Source organism: Schistocerca piceifrons, chromosome 10 (genome assembly GCF_021461385.2).
Source record: "Schistocerca piceifrons isolate TAMUIC-IGC-003096 chromosome 10, iqSchPice1.1, whole genome shotgun sequence".
NCBI lineage: Eukaryota > Metazoa > Arthropoda > Insecta > Orthoptera > Acrididae > Schistocerca > Schistocerca piceifrons.
Window position 1 is genome coordinate 97,184,714 of NC_060147.1, and position 14,093 is coordinate 97,198,806.

Sequence of the window (14,093 nt, forward strand, 5' to 3'; positions counted from 1 at the left end):
AAAAAAGTAAACAACCACGTTATGCATAAGCAAGGATACAAGCAACAGACATATATTTTTGCAGATAGTCATGGGAGAGGAGTTACGGAAATTATGAGAAGAAATCACCCAGACCTTAATGTAACAGGCATCATCAAACCAGGCGCCCCATTACGCGAAATTCTGAAAAACAGTGACAACATATTAATGACGGGTAACAGCTGCATCATAATAGGAGGCGCAAATGATGTTTACTAAAATGAAACTTTGCGTGCAACGAGAATCCTAAAGGAAACAATCAAAAGGATGCCCCGAGTGCATTTCTACATTGTTAACATCCCCAGGAGGCACGATCTGATGGAAAACTCGTGCGTAAACATCGAGATTGTTACAGCAAACAGGCTATTTGAGAAAATATGTAGAGGTTTCCAGAATACGACTTTCGTAGAGATAAACAGTGTTCAAAGAGAGCACTTCACAAGACATGGTCTCCACATGAACGTAAAAGGGAAAAAGATTATTAGTGCCGAAATACTTAAATTTATTAATGAGTCATCTGTAATGGAAGTGTCTCCAATCCCAATTCCGCCAAAACAAGAGTTGTCTGTAACAGTGGAACCATCATTATCTGCAGTAGAGCTACAACAAACACCAGTAGCAGCAGCAAAGGCTCAGATATTCTCACCAGCAGTGTCAGATAAACCAATAGCAGCAGAATCACCACAATCATCAGCAGAGCTGCCGTCATCAGCAACAGCATCCAGAACAGCAGACCCCATAATACTACCTCAAGGCAATGAAAATGCATGTGAGGAAAATATACAAAGGTCATTAGCTGCAGCAGCTAACAAAGAAGGGCAATCACCAAGTCGGGGAGCACAGGAGCCACCAGCAACAGCAACCACACAGAAGACGTGCCTGAGGCCTGGGAGATCAACAGCAGAAGCAGCTTCCAATCAAGACAGATGCCTGAGAACTAGGAGACCTGCTACACTAAGTGAGGATTTTTTATGGTACCAAGTAAGCAGAAAGAGAACGTGGAAAAAGGATGTAAGTAAAACTGTCCATCTTAAATACCAGTGTGACAATAGTGAGAGGAATATAAACACCGGACAAAGATATGATCCAGGTTTAATGACACAAACTGAAAAAAATCACTGCATAGTACCAGAAGCAAAGGGAGCAAGTGAAGTGCTTAGTATATTACAGGAAGGGGAACTATTACATTTAAAGCCAACTGTTAGAATACTTCACCAAAATGTTCAATACATAAACAATAAAACAGAGGAACTAGAGGTAATATTACAGGAGTATAGGCCAAACATTCTAGTAGTCACAGAACATGGGCTAAAAGAAAATCACATAGGAATGTACAACTTGAAGAATTATGTGAAAGTAGCCAGTTTTTGCAGAACTTCCTATAAAGGTGGTGGGGTTGCCATTTTTTCTAACTATAAATCAACTAAAGCCATAAATATAACAAAATATGCTATAGAATTGAGCTTTGAAGCCACAGCACTGGAAACTAAAATTGCTGGGAATTTATGCTGTGTATTAGGTTTGAATCGCTCACCAAATGGTATAATTAAAACCTTCTTTGAACAGCTGGAAGATATAATCCAACACCTCTCAAAAACATATGCTTATTTGATCATTATAGGAGATCTGAACATAGACACGAGTAAAAGTACAGACAATACTAAGACCCTACTGGACTTATTGTGCATATACAATCTAAAAATAAAAATAGATAAACCAACCAGAGTAACAAAGCATAGTGAAACTATTATTGATCATGTAATAACAAATATTCCTACATGCTATTGTGACACACAGGTAATAAACTCCACATTAGCAGACCATTTTGCAATCATGATAGACATAAATATAAAGACTAGTGATTCAGTGCAGAAGATATGGGAGATGAGAAGACAGAACTACCCACATAACATAAATCTGCTAAAAAAGATGTTAGAGGCAGAAAACTGGGAAACAATATATGCAGCTAAAGATGCAAACACCAAATGGAACCAGTTTTATTCTTTATTCAATTATTATTATTATGTTACATGTCCTGTTAGTAAAAGGCTTGTCAAACAGCAACAAAAAAAGAAAAGCTGGGTGACTGGAGAAGTAATCCATGCCAGAAATAATCTGAGAGTGTATTATGACCTCTCCAAACAAAAAAATAATGAGGCCTACAACACACTGTATAAAATAAAAAAGAAAGAGTACTGTAGTTTTATCAGAGAAACTAAAGCATCATTCATCAGGATGTCTATAGATAAGGGAAAGAACTACTCAAAAGGTTTATGGTCGTTCATTAATGGAGAGAGAGGAAAAGTAACAAATCGGGCAGAGGACATCTGCCCACTGATGAGTGGGAAAAGCAACGCAAACCCTCTAGAAGTAGCCAATACTTTTAACAGATATTATATTACTGTAGCAGATGAATTAATAAGTCAAAATAAAACAAATGCACTAAGTAAATTGTTAAACCCCCCCACATACAAATCATACTATGGTTTTCATACCTACAACAGATGCAGAAGTGTCAAACCTAATAAAACAACTTAAAATTAAACATTCTTCTGGCTTGGATGGTGTCACATCACATCTCATAAAGGAATGCAGAGAATGTATATTAAAATCATTGACACACATGCTGAATGCTGCGATAGAAGAAGGTATACAGGGTGATTCAAAAAGAATACCACAACTTTAGGAATTTAAAACTCTGCAACGACAAAAGGCAGAGCTAAGCACTATCTGTCGGCAAATTAAGGGAGCTATAAAGTTTAATTTAGTTGTACATTTGTTCGCCATTTCAGCCAATAAAGTTTTTGGTCCCTTTTTCTTCGAAGGTGCTACTGTAACTGGACTACAGTATCTGGAGATGTTAGAGAATTGGCTGTTCCCTCAGCTCGAACAAGAAGCACAACAATTCATATTTCAGCAGGATGGAGCACCACCACATTGGCACTTATCTGTCCGTAACTACCTGAACGTCAACTACCCGAGGCGATGGATCGGCCACCAGGCAGCCCGTGACAGAGCACTTCATCACTGGCCTCCAAGAAGCCCTGATCTTACCCCCTGCGATTTTTTCTTATGGGGGTATGTTAAGGATATGGAGTTTCGGCCACCTCTCCCAGCCACCATTGATGATTTGAAACGAGAAATAATAGCAGCTATCCAAACTGTTATGCCTGATGTGCTACAGAGAGTGTGGAACGAGTTGGAGTATCGGGTTGATATTGCTCGTGTGTCTGGAGGGGGCCATATTGAACATCTCTGAACTTGTTTTTCAGTGAAAAAAAACCTTTTTAAATACTCTTTGTAATGATGTATAACAGAAGGTTATATTATGTTTCTTTCATTAAATACAAATTTTTAAAGATATGGTATTCTTTTTGAATCACCCTGTATTTCCAGATTCACTGAAAGTAAGTAACGTGAAGCCAATATTTAAGAAAGGGAACAGGGATGAATTAGGAAATTACAGGCCAATATCATTGATCTCAACATTTGCTAAAATCTATGAAATGATAATAGAGAATAGAATTGTAAGTTTTATAACAAAGTACAGTATACTGCATTCATCACAAAATGGTTTCAGAGAAGGGAAGTCACAAAAACAGCATCAACAGATATAATTGAGCACATTCTTAATTTACTTGACAGGCAACAAAAGACTTGTGGGATTTTTATGGACCTATCTAAGGCATTTGATTGTGTGAACCACTCAAAATTAATGATGAAATTATATCAGTATGGAATTAGAGGAAAATGCTATGACATACTTAAATCATACATTACAAATAGGAAACAATGCACAGAAATCAGACATACTAGTGGGGGAAATACAACAAACTACATATCAGAATTACAAACAGTTAAACACGGTGTGCCGCAAGGGTCTGTGCTTGGGCCAATACTATTTATACTCTACGTAAATGACTTCCCTAGCTATATAAATCAGAAACTTATAATGTATGCTGATGACACAACAATCATTTGCACAGCTGACACAAAGGAGGAGCTTGAGAAGGAAGCACTCCTGACTATTGAAAATGCAAATAAATATTTAACACAAAACAACCTGTTTATGAATCAGTCTAAAACAATGAATGTAGTATTTCAGACCAAGCATAGTGAAAATTATAATATAAATGTTAATATAAATGGAAAGACTATTAAAGAAGTAACCAGCACAAATTTTCTAGGAACTATAATAGACAAACATTCGGCATGGGGGGAGCACATAGATGCACTGTGTAAAAAGATAAACAAACAGATCTTCATCATGCATAAAACAGCTAAGACCGTGGATGATAAAGTCCTCAGATCAATGTATTATGGACTTGTCTTCCCACATTTGTCTTATTCAGTTCATATATGGGGAAATGCACAAGCTGGCTACCTAAAAAGAATATTCACAATTCAGAAAAGGGCAGTGAGATGCATTGCAAAAATACCACCAAGACAGACCTGTAGGCAAGCTTTTGTACACTATAATATAATGACAGTATATTCACTGTATATATACCAAAGCATAATGGTGGTAAGGTCAAGTGATAAACACCTCCTAAATAAAGATGTACACAAACACGGTACAAGAGGAAATGAAAATTACTACATGATAAACAGAAATCTAAAACTGTCTATGACTGCCCCAGAAGAAGTAGGCAAAAGGTTCTTTAATAAACTCCCCAAAATCATTAAAAAAGAAACAGATCTAAAATGTTTTAAAAATCATTTGAAACTATATCTCACAGAGAAATGTATATACAAATTTGAGTGAATACTAAGATGGTGTTTAAATATATCATTACTGAAATGAAAATGAAATGTCGTGTGGCTAGGGCCTCCCGTCGGGTAGACCTTTCGCCTGGTGCAGGTCTTTCGAGTTGACGCCATTTCGGTGACCTGCGTGTCGATGGGGATGAAATGATGATGATTAGGACAACACAACACCCAGTCCCTGAGCGGAGAAAATCTCCGACTCAGCCGGGAATCGAACCCGGGACCTTAGGATTGACATTCCGTCGCGCTGACCATTCAGCTACCGGGGCCAGATATATCATTACTGAAATGTACCTGTAAAAATTATCATTTCTGTATGTTTTTTTGATTTGTGTGTATGTATAATGTGAAACATGTAAAACCTTTGTATGATTATGGCCTATTTCTGTTTAATCATTTGTTTCATTTATATATATATTGAAATCAAGTTTGATGTTAATAGGCTATTGTATGACACACCCAATACTCTCAGCTGGATTTTCAGCTGGAGTCCATGGGCAAAGAATAAATAAATAAATAAACTTCACATTACTCACCAACTTTTGCAGTGAAACATAGACATTTGAGTAGAATATGCTCTTGTGTTTACTGAAATGGTTGAAGTTGACAACATGTGGCCTTGGAACATTTTATGGAGTACACTTTGTTATTTCTCTTCTGCATGTTCATACAAATATTTCCACAAATTTGCATTGTCCTACAATCAGTCTTTTTTCATGGCAACTCTCCCAAATACCAAATGTTTAATTATAACCACCTTGTATTTAATGTTTGAATTAGAATTATGTGCAGAATGGTAACATACTTACTCACTTATACAGTGTGTGGGCACAGAATTTTTGTGTAGTTAAATTTGGAATTTTTTCCTTTAAAGTCTGAATGTGAAGTTTTCTGTACCTTCATGGTGACATATAAATAAATAACTGTGTTGTTCATTAATGTTACGTTGCTGTGAATGCAATTTTAACAATATGCTCTTGTGTATCATATTTTTATACATACAATATTATGTCTCAATAAAGGTATTTGTTTGTGTTTTATTATTATTATTATTATTATTATTATTATTATTATTATTATGTCTGAAGTACTCCTATGGCAGCAAGCATCAGTTGGAGTTTGCCAGCTGATGCCTTTACATCACAGTAAGTACAACAGAGCTTGCAACTTTGCAGCCACCATGTAAGGGGCCCCTCAAACAACGCAAAATGCGGTTTCTTGATGGAAGAAAATTCATCAACAGCATATTAAAAAGTTCTCAAAATGTGTGCAAATCATTTCCATGTTATTCTGATCCCCACAATCACAAAATATTGTTGTGTTGATACAATAAATGTCCACAGCTGTTTAAACTGGCTACAAATTATTCCAAGTACGAGAATGTGTAACTGTTGCCTGATACATTAAAACTAGATATATTTCAATACTGATTTTATGATTTAGCCATCCAAAATCCTCTCAACCTGAAGTTACATCTACATTAGTTGTGACTCTCCTTCCAAGATAAAATGCTGCATCGAACTGTGAGGGAAACCACCTCTCTCAATCCTATCATAAATTTTGTTTGATGCCTCATGAAATCACTCTTATTATTAAAGTATAGTTATGGCGCTGTTTCAAATGCTTTTAGATAGTCAAGAAATGCATCTACCGGACTGCCTTTATCCATTGCCTTCAGGAGGCCATATCGCAAAACTGTAAGTTGCGTTTCACAGACCAGTGTTTCCAAAATACTTCATTATGCCTGGGCTCAGAATGTGTTCTATGATTCTACAATAGATGGATATCAAGGCTATTCTGCAGTATTTCTGTGCATTGCATCTGCTATTTTACTTTAAATAGGTGTGACCTCTGCTTTCTTCCAACTACTGGGGTCTGTTTTTCGGAATACAATGGTTCAAAGAGAGATTGTTTCCCGGCACTATTGACACTAGTATCTATATCATTCATTCTTCCAGTGGTGCGATTCTCCTTTGTGGAGTAACACCCAAAAGCAAAGCACAGCATATTGCTTTTTCTTTGCTACCTTCAATTCCATATCCTGTGTTATCCACAAGTATTTGAACAAATTGTGCCAGTGTCTGCTTTTACATATGACCAGAATTTCTTTCAATTTATGAGGGATCTTTTGATAATATTCTGCTATGGTAGTCACTGAAGACCTCAAGCATTGCCCTCTTGACAGCCAAATGAATTTCATTCAATATCTATTTATGCCTATTTGTTTTGTTTTACAACTATGTTACAGAAGTTGCTATTTCTTTAGAAGTTTCTTTATGGATATTGTATGCTATGGATGGCACCTCCTACCATAAACTGTTCTACTAGGAACATATCTATCCAATGCATAATCTACTACTGTTTTAAACCTGCACCACACTTCTTCTAAATGCCTCAACTCTCAGATAAATGTCTTGAATTCCTTTTTGTAATGTCACACTTCTGCCTCTTTACCTATAAATCTTTCTACATGCTTTACTGCACTTCAGTAATCACTGATACCAGTTTCTGTGTGGACATCCTTAATGAGGACACAATTGTTTCTCTGTATGTTAATCTTTTCAGAGATGGTTGTGGGTACTGGCTGTTCAGTACAGAATGTCAAATCAAACATCTTTCAGCAGTCTAATTTTTAAACTGTTATTTCATTTGGCTACCAATTTCAGCCATTTACTATGCCATCTTTAGGCCTCCTGACCAAGGGGTAGGTTCCAATCAAAACAGGGGCCACAATGGTACCTGTAGATTTCTGCTTGATGCAGCGATCACTTCCACCATCATTTAACGACTGTTTGACAGATGACGGTTGAAGTGATCACTGAATCAGACAGAAATCTAGATACCAGTCTGGCCCCTTTTTTGATTGGAACTGAAATTAGAATCTCCCTGAACATTGGCCAGGAGGCCTGAAGGTGGCATAGTAAATCGCCAAAACTGGTAGTTAAATAAAATAACAGTTTGGAAATTAGATGGCTGTAAGGTGTTTTGATTTGACATTCACAACTGTTCGTTGCCATTAGATGGTATGTTCCCATCATGGGTGGGCTTGTGAATGTTTAGTAATGTTTTACAGCAAGTATTGTCATGCCCACTACTTAAAAACTGTATGAGTAATCATCTCAACTGATTGTTGGAAGATTAAAGTCTCCTCCAATGTAAAGCGTATGACTGGGGAACATACATACTGGTGAAGTGAGGTTTTGTCTAAAGTTATTAGTGGGTGTGGGAGTTGACAGAAGGGTTATGAGTTTATGCTCATGCTTTATACTGAGTGTTGCCCAAACACACACACACACACCACTACAATTTCAACATTGGTGGATTAAAGTTTTGTTCACTGCAACAAAGGCATCACCTCCATTTCCCAATAGCCTACACATTAGACCTAATGGGAGCAAATTTATCTGGCCTCTCTGAGGTGCCCACATTGAAACTGGTGTCAGTGACTGTGAGGCAATTGCAGCAACAATGACTACAAAAGTACAAAGAGAAGTTAATACAAGTAGGGAGATTTACACATTTAGTAAGTCAGATAAAGAGACAGTTGTATTTAATTGCAAACAGGGACTCGGAAACATTTATCTCTGGGCAGAAAAGGAAGAACTGTCACCCAAGTTGGAAAGAATAGTTGACCTTGGGCTGGACAGACTTCTGCATAATAGGTGTACAACAAAGCATAAGGGTAGAGAGAGAGAGAGAGAGAGAGAGAGAGAGAGAGAGAGAGAGAGAGAGAGAGAGAGAGAGAGAGATGCTGAAATATGTTTGGCTGCCAAGAGGGGAATACATGAGGCATCAAATGACTATAGTAGCAAACTCCTACTGAACAATTTCTCACAAAACTCAAAGAAAATCTGGTCATACTTAAAGGCTGTCAGCCATAGGCTATAAAATTAGTGAGCAGACAATCACGGATGACACATGAACTAAAACTGAGGGGAGCCAAAGCAGAAATGCTGAACTTCATATCTAATGTTCTGTTACTAAGGGTGACACAAATGTATTGTCACAATTTATTTCTCACCCCCCTACAAAGATAAGTGATGTAGATATCGGTGTCAATGGCACTGAGAAACAGCTAAAATTGCAAAAATTGAATAAAGCTTCAGGACCTGACTGAATGTTAAGATTTTCATATACATACATTTATAAAGTAGCTACCAAATGCTTTCACTATAGTTTCTGGAGTTCGTTGTACAGATATGTCACATCTGATTTCCGTGGGTCTATGATTTTTAAATGTAGACAATCTATTTTTTGAATTTATGATCCTTCACATTGTTTCTGCCTTGCATTCCGAGTTGATCATTCAAACTTGGGAGTAACCTCCACAGAAGCCCAGTACATAATTTTTTTACAACAAAACATTAAAAGCATTATTACATGGAAGATGAAATTACAATAGGTTCATAAGTTTCAAAATTAATGGACTTAAAAGATGGCAGTAGGCAGACATTTATTGGAATTACAAAGGATCACTCCCACGTAGACCCTAGTGGGGCTGATAATGCTTTTAGTATCTGTCATTGCATAAATTGTGTATCTTATAATATGGTGAACTGCCTGAGCCAATTTGGACACTGATGTAGTTGTGAAATGACTGGAAGTGACAAGATACTGTCTATCGATGTTCTAGGTGTGTTTCTGGGCTTCACTGCTTTATTGTAAAATACATTCCTTGATTTTGTCTTGTATTGTGTTCTTATGCCACAGATGCAACATAAGTTTGATGAGAAAGACAAGCGTACAATCATTGGCCTCCCTTCTCTTTATTCTGTGAACAGTAGGTCCCATAACTGGTTCCAGTATACGATTGTCACAAATGTTACACATAGTATCCAGGCTGTATGCAGACAAACACAGAGATTTCCATACCCTCTTTCTTCTCTACTGCCTTACCAACATACACTGTCGCTCATATCTCTCATCGACCTTAACAATCTTGTCTGAACAACATTGCAAAAATAGCAATTTCCAAAAGAATAAAATCCTTTCTGTCACACTCTATCGTTCAGCTACTTTCTCAAATTTGTCTCAGTAGCAGGAACCTGACTCTGGAATAACCTCCCACATTATGTTACAGAATTGAATAACAACTCCAGCTTCAGAAGACAGTTGGTGACATAGCTACTGAAGCATCAGTAAAGATTACCATTGTCCCTGTATTCACTCACTACCCTTGCACGTCCTTTCCAACCTGAGCCTCCTCATTTCCCAGTATCCTTAGCTGGTGCAGCCATCTTAAATTTCCTTTCCTCATAACTCACTATATCAGAAAACATTTATTTTGTACATCTATGAGGGTTGGAACTTAAATAGTGGCAACTATTTATTCAAAACTGATACAAAAGAGTTACATTCTTGCACCTGTAACTGTCCTTCAAAGTAGTCTCCAGCATTGTGTAGAGCTTGTTGATAGTGATTTGGAAGATGTAGTATACTGTTAGTAGAGCCTGTCCTGTCAATGGCACGAATGGAGCGGTCTACTGCCTGTCGAATCTCTGGAACAGTTCTGAAGCGAATGCCATGAAGTTGTTCCTTCATCTTCGGAATCAAATCAAAGTCACAAGGACTTAAGTCCGGAGAGTATGGTGGATGGTACAGTACTTTCCAGTCCCATCAAGTGAACAGAGCAGCCACGGCTTGTGCTGAATGCGCCAGTGCATTGTCATGCAAAATGATGGGTGGGTTACACAGAACGTGTCGCTGCTTCTTTCACAAAGCAGGTCGCAGGTGATGCTCCAAAAATGAACAGTAATACAACTTAAGTCCTTGTGACTTTGATTTGATTCCGAAGATGAAGGAACCACTTCATGGCATTCGCTTCAGAACTGTTCCAGAGATCTGAGAGACAGTAGACCGCTCCATTTGCACCATCTACGGAACAGGCTCTGCTAACAATATACTACACCTTCCACATCACTGGCAATGAGTTCTACACAATGCTGGTGACTACTTTGAAGGACAGTAACAGGTGTAAGAATGTAACTCTTTTGTATCGGTAGTGAATAAACAGTTGCCACTGTTTAAGTTCCAACCCTTGTATAAATTCTTTTTATATTTGCAACTATCAGTATTGTTGTTATTGTCATTACTACTACTACTACTACTACTACTACTACTACCACCACTACCACTATTAGGGCAGCAGCAGTACAACTACTTCTGGTATTAGCTGTATTAGTTCATTGCCTATATTACTTACTCACATTGTGATTATAGACACTCAATTCATTTTAATACAATCTGTCATATTAAAAATGTTATTTCTTATGTAACTATGATGTAAAAAAAGGTACCATACTGTGTGTGTGTGTGTGTGTGTGTGTGAAAACCCCGTCCAATGCAACAGAGGGCCTGCTGGCTCCTATCAGATCAGGTTAAATAAATAAATAAAAATAAAATTACTGGTGTCCTTTTCCACGTGCAGTGAGCATATGAGGTATCAAACATCATTTAAGCAGTCATTCTTCCCATGTTCCACACAAGAATGGAGTGGGAAAAAATTGGATACTTAGTGCAATGGGAAGTACCGTCTGCCATGTTTTTCACAGTGGCTCATACAGTATGGATATAGATGTAGAAAAAGTATGTACACGAACTCTGTGACAGAAGCAATGTGTTGTTTGCTTGGGGCAATTTCTGGTAAACCACGGAAACACAAGTTAGGATTCTCATATACAGGGTGCATCAAAAAATGTATGCACACTTTGAACTGTCATAGACAATTTGTTTCCCGTTCTACAAGGTTAAATATCTGTGAAAAAGTAATGTTATGTTTCTTCAACAGGTGGCAGCAGTGGCAAGGAAGTAACTGCAACATGGCAGACATCTGTTTGAGCTTTGAAGCGCAGAAGCAGATAATTAAGTTGTACTGGAAGTTTTACAAAGTAGCTGCGGTTCAAAGACAGTGGAGAAGTGAGTATGGTACAGAACCACCTTCAAGGTCAACAATTACACGTCTACGAGACAAATTCAAAATTCATGGAACAGTGTGTGATGTGCATAAAGGTCAATCAGGGTGACCTCGTACAGCTACAAGTGATGATTCCACAACTGGGGTCTTGGAATTGTTTCAGTGTTCGCCTCAAAAATCTTCAAGGCAAGCGGCACGTGAGAGTAATGTAAGTGCTAGTAGTGTGCTATGCATTCTGAAGAAAGGCAAGTTTCGTGTGTACATTCCAAGGCTGGTGCAACAGCTAAGTGACGACGATCCAGATCGAAGGTTAGAATTTTGTGAATAGGTTCAGGAGATGGTGAGACGTGAATCAGGATTTATGGGTAGCATAATTTAGTCGGATGAAGCCCAATGTAAACTCAATGGAACTGTCAATAGGCACAATTGTGTGTACTGGGCTGAAGATAATCCTCACATTATGGTTGAAAAGGCTGTGAATTTGCCTGGTGTAAATGTGTGATGTGGTTTGTCTCCAAGGGGACTCATTGGGCCTTTCCGCTTTGAAGGTACTGTTACCGGAGAAACGTACCTAACAATGCTTGCTGACTCCATATTCCCTGCCATTCGTGCATGATGAGTTTTATTTCCAACAAGATGGCGCCCCGCTGCACTATCATAGAGATGTATGAGCATACCTGGATCACAATGTGCCAGGCCAGTGGATAGGACGCAGGGGACCAATCGAGTTTCCTGCATGCTCTCCAGACCTCACACCACTGGATTTCTTCTTATGAGGCACAGTAAAAGATGAGGTGTACAAATGTAAACCACGTAACCTGGCCACACTTTGGAATGAGATTCAGGCGGTGTGCTCAGAAATCTGGTATGATGTACAGAATCTGGTATGATGTATGGAATCAGTGGTGACTCGTACTCAGAAATGTATTGATGCTGAAGGCCACCAGTTTGAACACTAATCACATTTGCAAAGTACATTTATTTTTCCAATTGGACTTTAAGCTTTCCATTTCCAGAAATTTAACATTGTAGAACGGGAAATAAACTTTCTATGATGCTTCAAAGTGTGTATACATTTTTTTGACGCACACTGTATGTACACGAACTGCCATCTTCCTGAATGTAAGTCTTGTGCTTAGGGGTTGGGTTGTTTGGGGAAGGAGTCCAGACAGAGAGGTCATCGGTCTCATTGGATTAGGGAAGGAAGTCGGCTGTGCCCTTTCAAAGGAACCATCCCGGCATTTGCCTGGAGTGATTTAGGGAAATCACGGAAAACCTAAATCAGGATGGCCGGACGCGTGATTGAACCGTCGTCCTCCCGAATGCGAGTCCAGTTGTGGGGCGGCGGATATTTTTGTAACAATAATTCAATTAATTGCTGGATATATGCTTGCGTGTTGAATCAGTTTCTGGCTTTTAGAATGTTGTTAATGCTGTCTTTCGCCGTTCTCAACACTGGCTCTCTATTTACTTCTTGGCACCCAAAAAGTGATTTAATAAAACATGGAGCCAGTATTTAGAGATCCTAGTGCCCACTTCAATTGAGATACCATTATAGCTGCAGCTTATAGCTCTGAGGAATTAGGAGATTGTCCGGGATTTCTAATCAAAAACGGTTTTCCAAAATAGTTGAGTATATTCTGAAATTCACTGATAAAAAACACAAGTATCCCTACAACCTAACTAACAGAGCAGTTCAGAGTCTAATGCGCTGATGCAATTATAAATGTCCTAATTAAATGTTAAAAAGAATGCTCGCCATAATTTGATGAAAATATTTCATCAAACGCCACGCTAAATTTTTGGTAGAATGTCTGTCCCGCGACGGCACGTGAAAATACGACAATACGCAAACTGAAGCTAGATAATGAAAATCATTCCAGAATTAACACTTCACATGAAATGTTTTCATGGTTCCGCATATCTCTAGTAACTTAATACGGCACCCGAGGCTGTTTGTAGCAGATACACTGATGCGACGCGACTACCGACACAGATGGCGTGTCATTCAGCGTCTGGAGAGAACTGGGGCCTTTCTTCCTCGCGCAGCGTCCTTATATATAAAGCCGCGGTGCGGACGGCGAAGGGAACGCCTGATCTTTTCGGCTCTCTCGACTAGCCGCTGGGCTAGTAACGCACCACTTCAAGTTACATAATAATTTATAGCTTCTTTTGCTGATGGCCGATGAAACTCTTAATTTAAACGTGCATTCAGCACGCAGGTAAGTATTGATAATAAAATTTTGACGTGGCTAAGTTAAATATTTTGGGCGAGAGAATTAATTAAATTACACTGCACGCAGTAGATGAGCTCTGAACTGGCCCTCTTGAGATCCGCTATCGTTATAATTTTATAGGTATTCAAAAGAAACTTTTCACATCTTCATAGTCATAG

At 38.4% G+C, this 14,093-nt stretch overlaps 1 protein-coding gene across 3 annotated transcripts in view; it reads right to left on the reverse strand.

Moving 5' to 3' along the window:
* LOC124718951 (aminopeptidase Ey-like) overlaps positions 1 to 14,093 on the reverse strand; it is a 273,185-nt gene that overhangs the window by 210,671 nt on the left and 48,421 nt on the right. The window lies entirely within an intron of this gene.